General features: G+C 37.1%; 1 pseudogene; it reads right to left on the bottom strand.

The window, feature by feature from the left end:
- Window positions 1-922: 922 nt before the first annotated feature.
- Window positions 923-12869, bottom strand: LOC128661611 (zinc finger MYM-type protein 1-like; annotated as a pseudogene).
- Window positions 12870-14476: the final 1607 nt, after the last annotated feature.

Genomic DNA, 14476 nt, shown 5'->3' with positions numbered 1-14476 from the left:
ATCAGCCAATCGGAATTCGAGGGACGCCATCTTGGATGACGTCATTTAAAGGAACCGCCATTCGTCGTTCAGTCGTCGGCCAGGATGGATGTTCCGCGTCGGAGGTCTTCAGGATGCTGCCGCTCCGTTCCAGATGGATGTCGATAGAAGATGCCGCCTGGATGAAGACTTCAATCGGATGGAAGACCTCTTCTGCCCCGCTTTGATGAAGACTTCAATCGGATGGAAGACCTCTTCTGCCCCGCTTGGATGAAGACTTCTACCGGATCATGGACATCTTCAGCCCCCCGCTTGGGCTTGGATCAGGACATCGGAGGAGCTCTTCAGGATGGATCGGTGAACCTGGTATGGTGAAGATAAGGTAGGAAGATCTTCAGGGGCTTAGTGTTAGGTTTATTTAAGGGGGGTTTGGGTTAGATTAGGGGTATGTGGGTGGTGGGTTGTAATGTTGGGGGGGGGTATTGTATGTTTTTTTTACAGGCAAAAGAGCTGAACTTCTTGGGGCATGCCCCGCAAAGGGCCCTGTTCAGGGCTGGTAAGGTAAAAGAGCTTTTAACTTTAGTAATTTAGAATAGGGTAGGGCATTTTTTATTTTGGGGGGCTTTGTTGTTTTATTAGGGGGCTTAGAGTAAGTGTAATTAGTTTAAAATTGTAGTAATATTTTTCTTATGTTTGTAGATATTTTTTTATTTTTTGTAACTTAGTTCTTTTTTATTTTTTGTACTTTAGTTAGTTTATTTCATTGTAGTTATTTGTAGATATTGTATTTAATTAATGTATTGATAGTGTAGTGTTAGGTTTAATTGTAGGTAATTGTAGGTATTTTATTTAATTAATTTAATGATAGTGTAGTGTTTAATTGTAACTTAGGTTAGGATTTATTTTACAGGTAATTTTGTAATTATTTTAACTAGGTAACTATTAAATAGTTCTTAACTATTTAATAGCTATTGTACCTGGTTAAAATAATTACAAAGTTGCCTGTAAAATAAATATTAATCCTAAAATAGCTACAATGTAATTATAATTTATATTGTAGCTATATTAGGATTTATTTTACAGGTAAGTATTTAGCTTTAAATAGGAATAATTTATTTAATAAGAGTTAATTAATTTCGTTAGATTAAAATTATATTTAACTTAGGGGGGGGTTAGTGTTAGGGTTAGACTTAGCTTTAGGGGTTAATACATTTATTAGAATAGCGGTGAGCTCCGGTCGGCAGATTAGGGGTTAATAATTGAAGTTAGGTGTCGGCGATGTTAGGGGGGGCAGATTAGGGGTTAATACTATTTATTATAGGGTTAGTGAGGCGGATTAGGGGTTAATAACTTTATTATAGTAGCGCTCAGGTCCGCTCGGCAGATTAGGGGTTAATAAGTGTAGGCAGGTGGAGGCGACGTTGTGGGGGGCAGATTAGGGGTTAATAAATATAATATAGGGGTCGGCGGTGTTAGGGGCAGCAGATTAGGGGTACATAAGGATAATGTAGGTGGCGGCGCTTTGCGGTCGGCAGATTAGGGGTTAATAAGTGTAGGTAGCTGGCGGCGACGTTGTGGGGGGCAGGTTAGGGGTTACTAAATATAATATAGGGGTCGGCGGTGTTAGGGGCAGCAGATTAGGGGTACATAAGGATAACGTAGTTGGCAGTCGGCAGATTAGGGGTTAAAAAAATGTAATCGAGTGGCGGCAATGTGGGGGGACCTCGGTTTAGGGGTACATAGGTAGTTTATGGGTGTTAGTGTACTTTAGAGTACAGTAGTTAAGAGCTTTATGAACCGGCGTTAGCCCAGAAAGCTCTTAACTACTGACTTTTTTCCTGCGGCTGGAGTTTTGTCGTTAGAGTTCTAACGCTCACTTCAGCCATGACTCTAAATACCGGAGTTAGAAAAATCCCATTGAAAAGATAGGATACGCAATTTACGTAAGGGGATCTGCGGTATGGAAAAGTCGCGGCTGAAAAGTGAGCGTTAGACCCTTTTTTGAGTGACTCCAAATACCAGAGTTAGCCTAAAACCAGCGTTAGGAGCCTCTAACGCTGGTTTTCACGGCTAACGCCAAACTCCAAATCTAGGCCTTAATGCTTGTTTGTTTGTTTTTCTAATGTTACTCCTGAATCGTGACTCCCATATACCACTGAATGTAATAGCAATAGTAGTGACATACACCTTCAAATAATACATGAAAAAAAAAAATTTGAAAGATAAATGTTTTTTCAAAATGTAAATTTTACTGAAATAAATTAAATAACACAAAATAAAACAGGAACAAATACACTCCCATCATGTGTAACATTAAACTTTACTGAAATAAATTAAATAACACAAGATTAAAACAGGAACAAATACACTCCCATCATGTGTAACTGTAACATTAAACTTTACTGAAATAAATTAAATAACACAAAAATAAAACAGGAACAAATACACTTCCATGTGTAACATTAAACTTTTCTAAAATAAATTAAATAACACAAAAATAAAACCGGAACAAATACACTCCCATTTGTAACAATAAACTTTTCTGAAATAAATTAAATAACATAAATAAAACAGGAACAAATAAACAAGTATTTGGTGAACATCTCAACTAAATCAGAACTTTGCTTTCCTGGCCTTCAAAGCTGCGAAATTGTTAATCACTTCATGGAAATCAATGTATTTCGCTAACTCACTTTCAATGGATAATATCGAAAGATCAGAAAGCCTTGACTGTCCCATTGTAGATCGCAGATAATTCTTAATAAGTTTAAGCTTTGAAAAGCTCCTCTTACTTCTAATGTTGCCCACTCTTTGACTTCTTCCAGATCAATCTGTGCTGCTTTCAGGTGCCTTCTCAGCCTTAGTATTTCAAGGAAAAGCTCACTCTCGGATACCTCATCATAGAAATTTGACAGTTTTGGAATGGACACCTTTAATTCTTCTTCAGTGGCAGATATGAAACTCTTAGCTTGAACTGCCTCAAACATGCCTGCTACTTCCATGATGGCTCTTGATCTGTTTTGGAGTTCAGAATGAAAGCGATCAATGCACTCAAGCATCCCCCTCTTATTTTCTTCTTGCAGACTGAGTCCAGCATCTCTTGCCTGCTCCCCTGGCATCCTCTTCTTGAACCTGGCTCTTCTCTCTACTGCAATTCCATATTCCTCAGATTTTAAAAGAGCTTGTTCAATTGCATGTTCCACTAGGCGAATACGTTCCTCGTACAGAAAAAGTCTTAGCGTCTCTAGCTTTGTCACCACTTTGTCGAGACTTAAGCCCTTAGTCTGCAGGTACTGCTGTGCATCTTTAACTTCCTGAAGTACATCAGACCAGAAGTACAGGTAGCACAGAAAAGTGAAATCAGAGAGAGCATTCAAAATAACTTGTGCTGCTCCTCTTGTCTCCAAATTTTCATCTGGATTACAAAGATCTCCAATCGCCTCTATAAACTTATCAAATTTTTCTTTTACTGGCTTAACTGCAGCATGATGAGCACTCCAGCGTGTTGTTGATAGCCTTTTCACTGACATTCCAGTATAGTCAATTAATACATCCCATCGATGGGTGGAAGCAGAAAAGAAAGAAAACATTGTCTGAAGAGTTCCAAAAAATGTCACACATGATGCATTTTCAGCAAAAGAGTGCTGCCCGTACAAGTTAAGTGAATGGTACACACATCCATTAAAAATAGCTTTTTTGTTATTTTCCTTAAGAATTGACTCTACACCTCCATGTTTTCCAGCCATAGTTGCAGCATTATCATAGCCCTGAGCACGGCACATCATTATGTCCAATTAATTACTTTCCATTTTTTTGAGAATTTCAGAACTGAGGTCAGCAGCTTTTTTCCCCTTTAAAGGGAAAAATCCTAGAAATACTTATTTTACTTCAACTTTCCTATTGCTGATTTTTTACATATCTGATAGACATGTGCACCGCTAAAAAATTCGGTTCGTTTTCGGTTCGGATCGATTCGGACTTTTAGAATTTCGTTTCGGATCGAATCTGATTCGGCAAAATTTGAATAAATTCGTTTCGGATTTATTCGGATCCGAATAAATTCGTTTCGGATTTATTCGGATTCGGCTGAATTCGGTTCTATTCCGTTCCGAAATTCGGTATGTTTTTACTACACTAACACCCATTTAGTACACTAAGTCACTAACACCCATAAACTACCTATGAACCACTAAACCGAGGCCCCCCCACATCGCAAACCCTATAATAACATTATTTAACCCCTAATCTGCCGATCGGATATCGCCGCCGCCTACATTATAGCTATTAACCCCTAATCTGCTGTCCCTAACACCGCCGACCCCTACATTATAGTTATTAACCCCTAATCTGCCTCCCCCAACGTCGCCGCAATCTAACTATAAGTATTAACCCCTAATCTGCCGACCCGATATCGCCGCCGCCTACATTATAGCTATTAACCCCTAATCTGCTGTCCCTAACACCGCCGACCCCTACATTATAGTTATTAACCCCTAATCTGCCTCCCCCCAACGTCGCCGCAATCTAACTACAAGTATTAACCCCTAATCTGCCGACCCGATATCGCCGCCGCCTACATTATAGCTATTAACCCCTAATCTGCTGTCCCTAACACCGCCGACCCCTACATTATAGTTATTAACCCCTAATCTGCCTCCCCCCAATGTCGCCGCAATCTAACTACAAGTATTAACCCCTAATCTGCCGACCGCAAATCGCCGCCACTATAATAAATGTATTAACCCCTAAACCGCCGCACTCCCGCCTCGCAAACACTATAATACATTTTATTAACCCCTAATCTGCCCTCCCTAACATCGCCGCCACCTACCTACAATTATTAACCCCTAATCTCCCGCCCCCATCGTCGCTGCTACTATAATAAGGTTATTAACCCCTAAACCTAAGTCTAACCCTAACCCTAACACCCCCTAACTTAAATATAATTTAAATAAAACGAAATAAGTTTACTATAGTTAAATAAATGAATCCTATTTAAAACTAAAGACTTACCTGTAAAATAAACCCTAAGATAGCTGCAATATAACTAATAGTTACTTTGTAGCTATTTTAGGATTTATTTTTATTTTACAGGCAACTTTGTATTTATTTTAACTAGGTACAATAGTTATTAAATAGTTAATAACTATTTAATAACTACCTAGCTAAAATAAATACAAATTTACCTGTAAAATAAATCCTAACCTAAGTTACACTAACACCTAACACTACACTATCATTAAATTAACTAAATAAATGAATCATATTTAAAACAAAATACTTACCTGTAAAATAAACCCTAATATAGCTGCAATATAACTAATAGTTACATTGTAGCTATTTTAGCATTTATATTTATTTTACAGACAACTTTGTATTTATTTTAACTAGGTACAATAGCTATTACATAGTTATTGACTAATTAATAGCTACCTAGTTAAAATAATTACAAAATTACCTGTAAAATAAATCCTAACCTAAGTTACAATTAAACCTAATTAACTACAAGTACCTACAATTATCTACAATTAAATAAACTAAAGTACAAAACCCCCCCACTAAATTACAAAAAAAAACAAACACTAAATTACAAAAAATAAAAAAATATTACAAGAATTTTAAACTAATTACACCTAATCTAAGCCCCCTAATAAAATAACAAAGCCCCCCAAAATAAAAAAAATGCCCTACCCTATACTAAATTACAAAAGTTAACAGCTATATTACCTTACCAGCCCTGAACAGGGCCCTTTGCGGGGCATGCCCCAAAGAAAACAGCTCTTTTGCCTGTAAAAAAAAAAACACAATCCCCCCCCCACATTACAACCCACCACCCACATACCCCTACTCTAACCCAAACCCCCCTTAAATAAACCTAACACTACCCCCCTGAAGATCTCCCTACCTTGAGTCGTGTTCACCCAGCCGGGCCGAAGTCTTCATCCGATGGGGCAGAAGAGGACATCCAGACCAGCAGAAGTCTTCATCCAAGCGGGGCAAGAAGAGGTCTTCCATCCATCATACAAGTACCAAAATACAAACAAACACTAAATTACAAAAAATAATAAAATATTACAATAATTTTAAACTAATTACACCTAATCTAAGCCCCCTACTAGCTATTAATATAGCTTCAATATAACTAATAGTTACATTGTAGCTATTTTAGGATTTATATTTATTTTACAGGCAACTTTGTATTTATTTTAACTAGGTACAATAGCTATTAAATAGTTAATAACTATTTAATAACTACCTAGCTAAAATAAATACAAATTTACCTGTAAAATAAATCCAAACCTAAGTTACAATTACACCTAACACTACACTGTCATTAAATTAACTAAATAAATTAATCCTATATAAAACTAAATACTTACCTGTAAAATAAACCCTAATATAGCTGCAATATAACTAATAGTTACATTGTAGCTATTTTAGCATTTATATTTATTGTACAGGCAACTTTGTATTTATTTTAACTAGGTACAATAGCTATTAAATAGATATTTACTGTTTAATAGCTACCTAGTTAAAATAATTACAAAATTACCTGTAAAATAAATCCTAACCTAAGTTACAATTAAACCTAACACTACACTATCATTAAATAAATTAACTACAAGTACCTACAATTAAATACAATTAAAAAACTAAACTAAAGTACAACCCCCCCCCCACTAAATTACAAAAAATAAAAAAATATTACAAGAATTTTAAACTAATTACACCTAATCTAAGCCCCCTAATAAAATAACAAAGCCCCCCAAAATAAAAAAAATGCCCTACCCTATACTAAATTACAAAAGTTAACAGCTCTATTACCTTACCAGCCCTGAACAGGGCCTTTTGCGGGGCATGCCCCAAAGAAAACAGCTCTTTTGCCTGTAAAAAAAAACACAACCCCTCCCCCCACATTACAACCCACCACCCACATACCCCTACTCTAACCCAAACCCCCCTTAAATAAACCTAACACTACCCCCCTGAAGATCTCCCTACCTTGAGTCGTGTTCACCCAGCCGGGCCGAAGTCTTCATCCGATGGGGCAGAAGAGGACATCCAGACTGGCAGAAGTCTTCATCCAAGCGGGGCAAGAAGAGGTCTTCCATCCATCAGAAAAGTACAAAAAAACAAACAAACACTAAATTAGCAAAAATAATAAAATATTGCAATAATTTTAAACTAATTACACCTAATCTAAGCCCCCTACTAGCTATTAATATAGCTACAATATAACTAATAGTTACATTGTAGCTATTTTAGGATTTATATTTATTTTACAGGCAACTTTGTATTTATTTTAACTAGGTACAATAGCTATTAAATAGTTAATAACTACCTAGCTAAAATAAATACAAATTTACCTGTAAAATAAACCCTAACCTAAGTTACAATTACACCTAACACTACACTGTCATTAAATTAACTAAATAAATTAATCCTATATAAAACTAAATACTTACCTGTAAAATAAACCCTAATATAGCTACAATATAACTAATAGTTACATTGTAGCTATTTTAGCATTTATATTTATTTTACAGGCAACTTTGTATTTATTTTAACTAGGTACAATAGCTATTAAATAGTTATTGACTAATTAATAGCTACCTAGTTAAAATAATTACAAAATTACCTGTAAAATAAATCCTAACCTAAGTTACTATTAAACCTAACTCTACACTATCATTAAATAAATTAACTACAAGTACCTACAATTAAATACAATGAAATAAACTAAACTAAAGTACAAAAAAAACAAACACTAAATTACAAAAAATAAAAAAAATTACAAGAATTTTAAACTAATTACACCTAATCTAAGCCCCCTAATAAAATAACAAAGCCCCCCAAAATAAAAAAATGCCCTACCCTATACTAAATTACAAAAGTAATCAGCTCTATTACCTTACCAGCCCTGAACAGGGCCTTTTGCGGGGGCATGCCCCAAAGAAAAAAGCTCTTTTGCCTGTAAAAAAAAAACACAATACCCCCCCCCCACATTACAACCCACCACCCACATACCCCTACTCTAACCCAAACCCCCCTTAAATAAACCTAACACTACCCCCCTGAAGATCTCTCTACCGTGTCTTCACCCAGCGGGCCGAAGTCTTCATCCGATCGGGCAGAAGAGGACATCCAGACCGGCAGAAGTCTTCATCCAAGCGGGGCAAGAAGAGGTCTTCCATCCATCAGAAGTCTTGATCCAGGCGGCATCTTCTCTGTTCATCCATCCGGAGCGGAGCGGCAGCATCCTGAAGACATCCCACGCAGAGCATCCTCTTCTTTCTTGATCCGACGACTAGGTGACTGTACCTTTAAGTGACGTCATCCAAGATGGCGTCCCTTGAATTCCGATTGGCTGATAGGATTCTATCAGCCAATCGGAATTAAGGTAGGAAAAATCTGATTGGCTGATTTAATCAGCCAATCAGATTCAAGTTCAATCCGATTGGCTGATGGAATCAGCCAATCAGATTGACCTCGCATTCTATTGGCTGTTCCGATCAGCCAATAGAATGCGAGCTCAATCTGATTGGCTGATTGGATCAGCCAATCGGATTGAACTTGAATCTGATTGGCTGATTGAATCAGCCAATCAGATTTTTCCTACCTTAATTCCGATTGGCTGATAGAATCCTATCAGCCAATCGGAATTCAAGGGACGCCATCTTGGATGACGTCACTTAAAGGTACAGTCACCTAGTCGTCGGATCAAGAAAGAAGAGGATGCTCTGCGTGGGATGTCTTCAGGATGCTGCCGCTCCGCTCCGGATGGATGAACAGAGAAGATGCCGCCTGGATCAAGACTTCTGATGGATGGAAGACCTCTTCTTGCCCCGCTTGGATGAAGACTTCTGCCGGTCTGGATGTCCTCTTCTGCCCGATCGGATGAAGACTTCGGCCCGCTGGGTGAAGACACGGTAGAGAGATCTTCAGGGGGGTAGTGTTAGGTTTATTTAAGGGGGGTTTGGGTTAGAGTAGGGGTATGTGGGTGGTGGGTTGTAATGTGGGGGGGGGTATTGTGTTTTTTTTTACAGGCAAAAGAGCTGTTTTCTATGGGGCATGCCCCCGCAAAAGGCCCTGTTCAGGGCTGGTAAGGTAATAGAGCTGATTACTTTTGTAATTTAGTATAGGGTAGGGCATTTTTTTATTTTGGGGGGCTTTGTTATTTTATTAGGGGGCTTAGATTAGGTGTAATTAGTTTAAAATTCTTGTAATTTTTTTTATTTTTTGTAATTTAGTGTTTGTTTTTTTTGTACTTTAGTTTAGTTTATTTCATTGTATTTAATTGTAGGTACTTGTAGTTAATTTATTTAATGATAGTGTAGTGTTAGGTTTAATAGTAACTTAGGTTAGGATTTATTTTACAGGTAATTTTGTAATTATTTTAACTAGGTAGCTATTAATTAGTCAATAACTATTTAATAGCTATTGTACCTAGTTAAAATAAATACAAAGTTGCCTGTAAAATAAATATAAATGCTAAAATAGCTACAATGTAACTATTAGTTATATTGTAGCTATATTAGGGTTTATTTTACAGGTAAGTATTTAGTTTTATATAGGATTAATTTATTTAGTTAATTTAATGACAGTGTAGTGTTAGGTGTAATTGTAACTTAGGTTAGGGTTTATTTTACAGGTAAATTTGTATTTATTTTAGCTAGGTAGTTATTAACTATTTAATAGCTATTGTACCTAGTTAAAATAAATACAAAGTTGCCTGTAAAATAAATATAAATCCTAAAATAGCTACAATGTAACTATTAGTTATATTGTAGCTATATTAATAGCTAGTAGGGGGCTTAGATTAGGTGTAATTAGTTTAAAATTATTGCAATATTTTATTATTTTTGCTAATTTAGTGTTTGTTTGTTTTTTTGTACTTTTCTGATGGATGGAAGACCTCTTCTTGCCCCGCTTGGATGAAGACTTCTGCCAGTCTGGATGTCCTCTTCTGCCCCATCGGATGAAGACTTCGGCCCGGCTGGGTGAACACGACTCAAGGTAGGGAGATCTTCAGGGGGGTAGTGTTAGGTTTATTTAAGGGGGGTTTGGGTTAGAGTAGGGGTATGTGGGTGGTGGGTTGTAATGTGGGGGGAGGGGTTGTGTTTTTTTTTACAGGCAAAAGAGCTGTTTTCTTTGGGGCATGCCCCGCAAAAGGCCCTGTTCAGGGCTGGTAAGGTAATAGAGCTGTTAACTTTTGTAATTTAGTATAGGGTAGGGCATTTTTTTTTATTTTGGGGGGCTTTGTTATTTTATTAGGGGGCTTAGATTAGGTGTAATTAGTTTAAAATTCTTGTAATATTTTTTTATTTTTGTAATTTAGTGGGGGGGGGTTGTACTTTAGTTTAGTTTTTTAATTGTATTTAATTGTAGGTACTTGTAGTTAATTTATTTAATGATAGTGTAGTGTTAGGTTTAATTGTAACTTAGGTTAGGATTTATTTTACAGGTAATTTTGTAATTATTTTAACTAGGTAGCTATTAAACAGTAAATATCTATTTAATAGCTATTGTACCTAGTTAAAATAAATACAAAGTTGCCTGTACAATAAATATAAATGCTAAAATAGCTACAATGTAACTATTAGTTATATTGCAGCTATATTAGGGTTTATTTTACAGGTAAGTATTTAGTTTTATATAGGATTAATTTATTTAGTTAATTTAATGACAGTGTAGTGTTAGATGTAATTGTAACTTAGGTTTGGATTTATTTTACAGGTAAATTTGTATTTATTTTAGCTAGGTAGTTATTAAATAGTTATTAACTATTTAATAGCTATTGTACCTAGTTAAAATAAATACAAAGTTGCCTGTAAAATAAAAATAAATCCTAAAATAGCTACAAAGTAACTATTAGTTATATTGCAGCTATCTTAGGGTTTATTTTACAGGTAAGTCTTTAGTTTTAAATAGGATTCATTTATTTAACTATAGTAAACTTATTTCGTTTTATTTAAATTATATTTAAGTTAGGGGGTGTTAGGGTTAGGGTTAGACTTAGGTTTAGGGGTTAATAACCTTATTATAGTAGCGGCGACGATGGGGGCGGGAGATTAGGGGTTAATAATTGTAGGTAGGTGGCGGCGATGTTAGGGAGGGCAGATTAGGGGTTAATAAAATGTATTATAGTGTTTGCGAGGCGGGAGTGCGGCGGTTTAGGGGTTAATACATTTATTATAGTGGCGGCAATTTGCGGTCGGCAGATTAGGGGTTAATACTTGTAGTTAGATTGCGGCGACGTTGGGGGGAGGCAGATTAGGGGTTAATACTTATAGTTAGATTGCGGCGACGTTGGGGGAGGCAGATTAGGGGTTAATAACTATAATGTAGGGGTCGGCGGTGTTAGGGACACCAGATTAGGGGTTAATAGCTATAATGTAGGCGGCGGCGATATCGGGTCGGCAGATTAGGGGTTAATACTTGTAGTTAGATTGCGGCGACGTTGGGGGGGCAGATTAGGGGTTAATAACTATAATGTAGGGGTCGGCGGTGTTAGGGACAGCAGATTAGGGGTTAATAGTTATAATGTAGGTGGCGGCGATATTCGGTCGGCAAATTAGGGGTTAATAAAATAATGCAGGTGTCAGCGATAGCGGGGGCGGCAGATTAGGGGTTAATAAGTGTTAGATTAGGGGTGTTTAGAGACTCGGGGTACATGTTAGGGTGTTAGGTGCAGACTTAGTGTTTCCCCATAGGAAACAATGGGGCTGCGGTGTTAGTTTTTTTTCAGCCGAAACTCCCATTGTTTCCTATGGGGAAATGCCGAATCTTAACGAGCTAATTCGGATTTATTCGGAGATACGGCAGCTATTTCGGATTCATTCGGTAGATTCGGAAGTATTTTAATTCGGAAATCCGAATCGATCCGAATCTCCGAATTTACCGAATTTACTGAATTTCCGAATTAATCCGAAACGAACCGCACATGTCTAATATCTGATCACTTCTGACATCTGGTCAGTATGGGATATGTCAGGTGTGCTGTCAAACATGATCCCAAAGTACTTTGCAGACTTTATCTCCATGACAAGCTTCTCCTTCACATGATTTGCCAGCACACTTATAAACTCATTCTGAGTTTTTGGTGCAAGATATGAAACCGATACTTTAAGTTGACATGTGCTCCGCTTTAATCTAATTAGGTGCTCTTTCAGTACTGAATCATATTTTGAAAGCATCTCAACCATCTCAAGAAAGTTCCCTTTATTGAATGAAGGTTCATCTTCCTTGTGGCCACGGAATGCCAGATTCTGTTTGGCAAGAAACAATGTGATGTCAAGCAATCTGTGCAAGATGTCCCTCCACTTTTTCTTCTCAATTTCCATCAAGGCAATATTTTCGGCATCAATGGTTTTGTGCATTCTCAGTTCTGCTGCCAAAGTTTTCCAATTTTCAAGTCAACGTAGGTGATCTTCAGATGTCTCGTGGTTATGTACTTTCGGGCTCAGTTTCCACCACTTCTGAAACCCAGTCACAAATTTGGATATGGTATCTATAGCGCTAATGGCAAACAGTCGGCAGCAAAAACAGTATAAATTCTCACTGACAGGTGAGTAAACCATCCAAGACCGCAGAATTTTCTCGCCATTAGGCATCATCTTGTAAAACCACTCTTTTGAAAGTTGGCGCACAGCTCCCTTTGCTTCTGCTTTTGCATCTTGCCTTTTCAAAACACTGAAAAGACCATCTTTATTCTGAAAAGAAGCACTTCCCTTTTTGATGATTTCAACCCGAAAATGGTCTGGAACTGGTATCTCCCAGAAAGAAACATCACATAAAATTTGCAAATCTTTCTCCTTAATGACAATAATCTCTTTTACAGTATCATGGCTATGGCTAGAGTCATTCTCTTCTGCTTCAGATTCTGCCATTTCTGCTCATTGCTCTTCTACTTCAGATTCTGCCATTTCCACTTCTTGCTCTTCTGCAGAATGCATGCTAGCAATGGCATCCGAAGAATCAGCTATATCAATCGGAGACTGACAAGCAGTGTCTTTAGATGAACCCTGGCCATCATCCGGTCTTTTAACATACTGAAGCATGGATCCAGCAAGTGTTTTGATTGATTTAGTTCTTGCCTCTTTTGCTTTTCTTTGCTGGCATCCACTTGGCCTCTTTGATTTATGCACTCCATGTGGCATGATAGAATATTCCTGCAATAATAATCAAATATATCCTATTAAAGCAAACAAAATGGCTTTTTCATTGATGTTCTACAATCTTTTTAAATGCCAACTGCTTCGTGCACCAAGCCCAAGGTGAATCAAGGTGGGCTCTCAAGGCTTCAGGATAGTCTTGAGAAGTCCAAATCACTCATTGGCCTATTATTTTTTGGTATCTATCCTTCCTTTGTTGAAAGAGCAACAAAGCACTACTGGGAGCTGGAGGGATATGTGCAGCCACCAATCAGCAGCTAGCTCCCAATAGTGCATTGCTGCTATTAAGCCTATCTAGGTATACTAGCAAGTAGCGATTCAATAGAAAATATGAAGACAACAAAGCAAATGACATAATAGAAGCACATGGCAAAGTTTTTTAAATTTATATACTTTATCTGAACCTTAAAAGAAAAAAAAATGGGTTTCATACTTTCATATCTATGTCAGGGTTTGGATGTAAGGAAATGGTATATATGTTTTCCTAGGAATTCACCAAAACTTGGAGTCTAAACAAATGCAATAGTGATATCATGTTTACACCGATATAGACCACTGGTTAATAAAACCTATCCTCAGGGCTCAGGCCTACCTTACAAGCCAGATTTTCAGGATTACCTTGGGTGAGAGCATGTAAAATAATTGTAATCAGCTTATTATTTCACCTGTGCTCTAGTTCAGATATCCTGAAAATCTGGCTTGTTAGGGTGGCTTGAGGACACGTTTGAAACCAGTACTATAGACCCATAATTATGATAATTAGCCCAATGGCCACACATAAAAGGAACATCAGTTTTATTGCATTCCAGAGAAGCAGGGTTTCACCACTTGGATAAGCACAAGATAAATTGAACAGAAAACATACGAGCATAACAAGAAAGCTGGAGAAACTAACAGAAAAGTCTTGCTTGTATGCAACTCAATTGATCACTGGCTGATAAGGACAACTCCCAAAATTCCACAAGCATAAATAAAGCATTAAAAGTTGCTTTATTTACCACAAGAACATTCATTACCAAAATACATTCTCATATTCTTTTAAGATGCATTTATATAAAAAAAAAAAACAACACACACTAGGCAGAACATGCTGTGATCTTATCCAAGATGTCATCACAGAAAATGCAGCATGTCTGCAGAAAGATCATGACACATGCAGGAACTAGTGCTGTTACTTTGCTGTGCTGTTTGGGAACACCTAAAAGACTGGTGTCAGTAGTGTAGTAGATTTCTCTTTAAATCACAGATGGTATTGTGTATGTATACAGATCATGTACAAGCAGGCCTGTAATATTATTGCACTTAGCCTCACAAAATATTTG

Source organism: Bombina bombina, chromosome 5 (assembly GCF_027579735.1).
Source record: "Bombina bombina isolate aBomBom1 chromosome 5, aBomBom1.pri, whole genome shotgun sequence".
NCBI classification, from domain to species: domain Eukaryota; kingdom Metazoa; phylum Chordata; class Amphibia; order Anura; family Bombinatoridae; genus Bombina; species Bombina bombina.
This window is presented reverse-complemented; position numbering and strand designations above follow the sequence as displayed.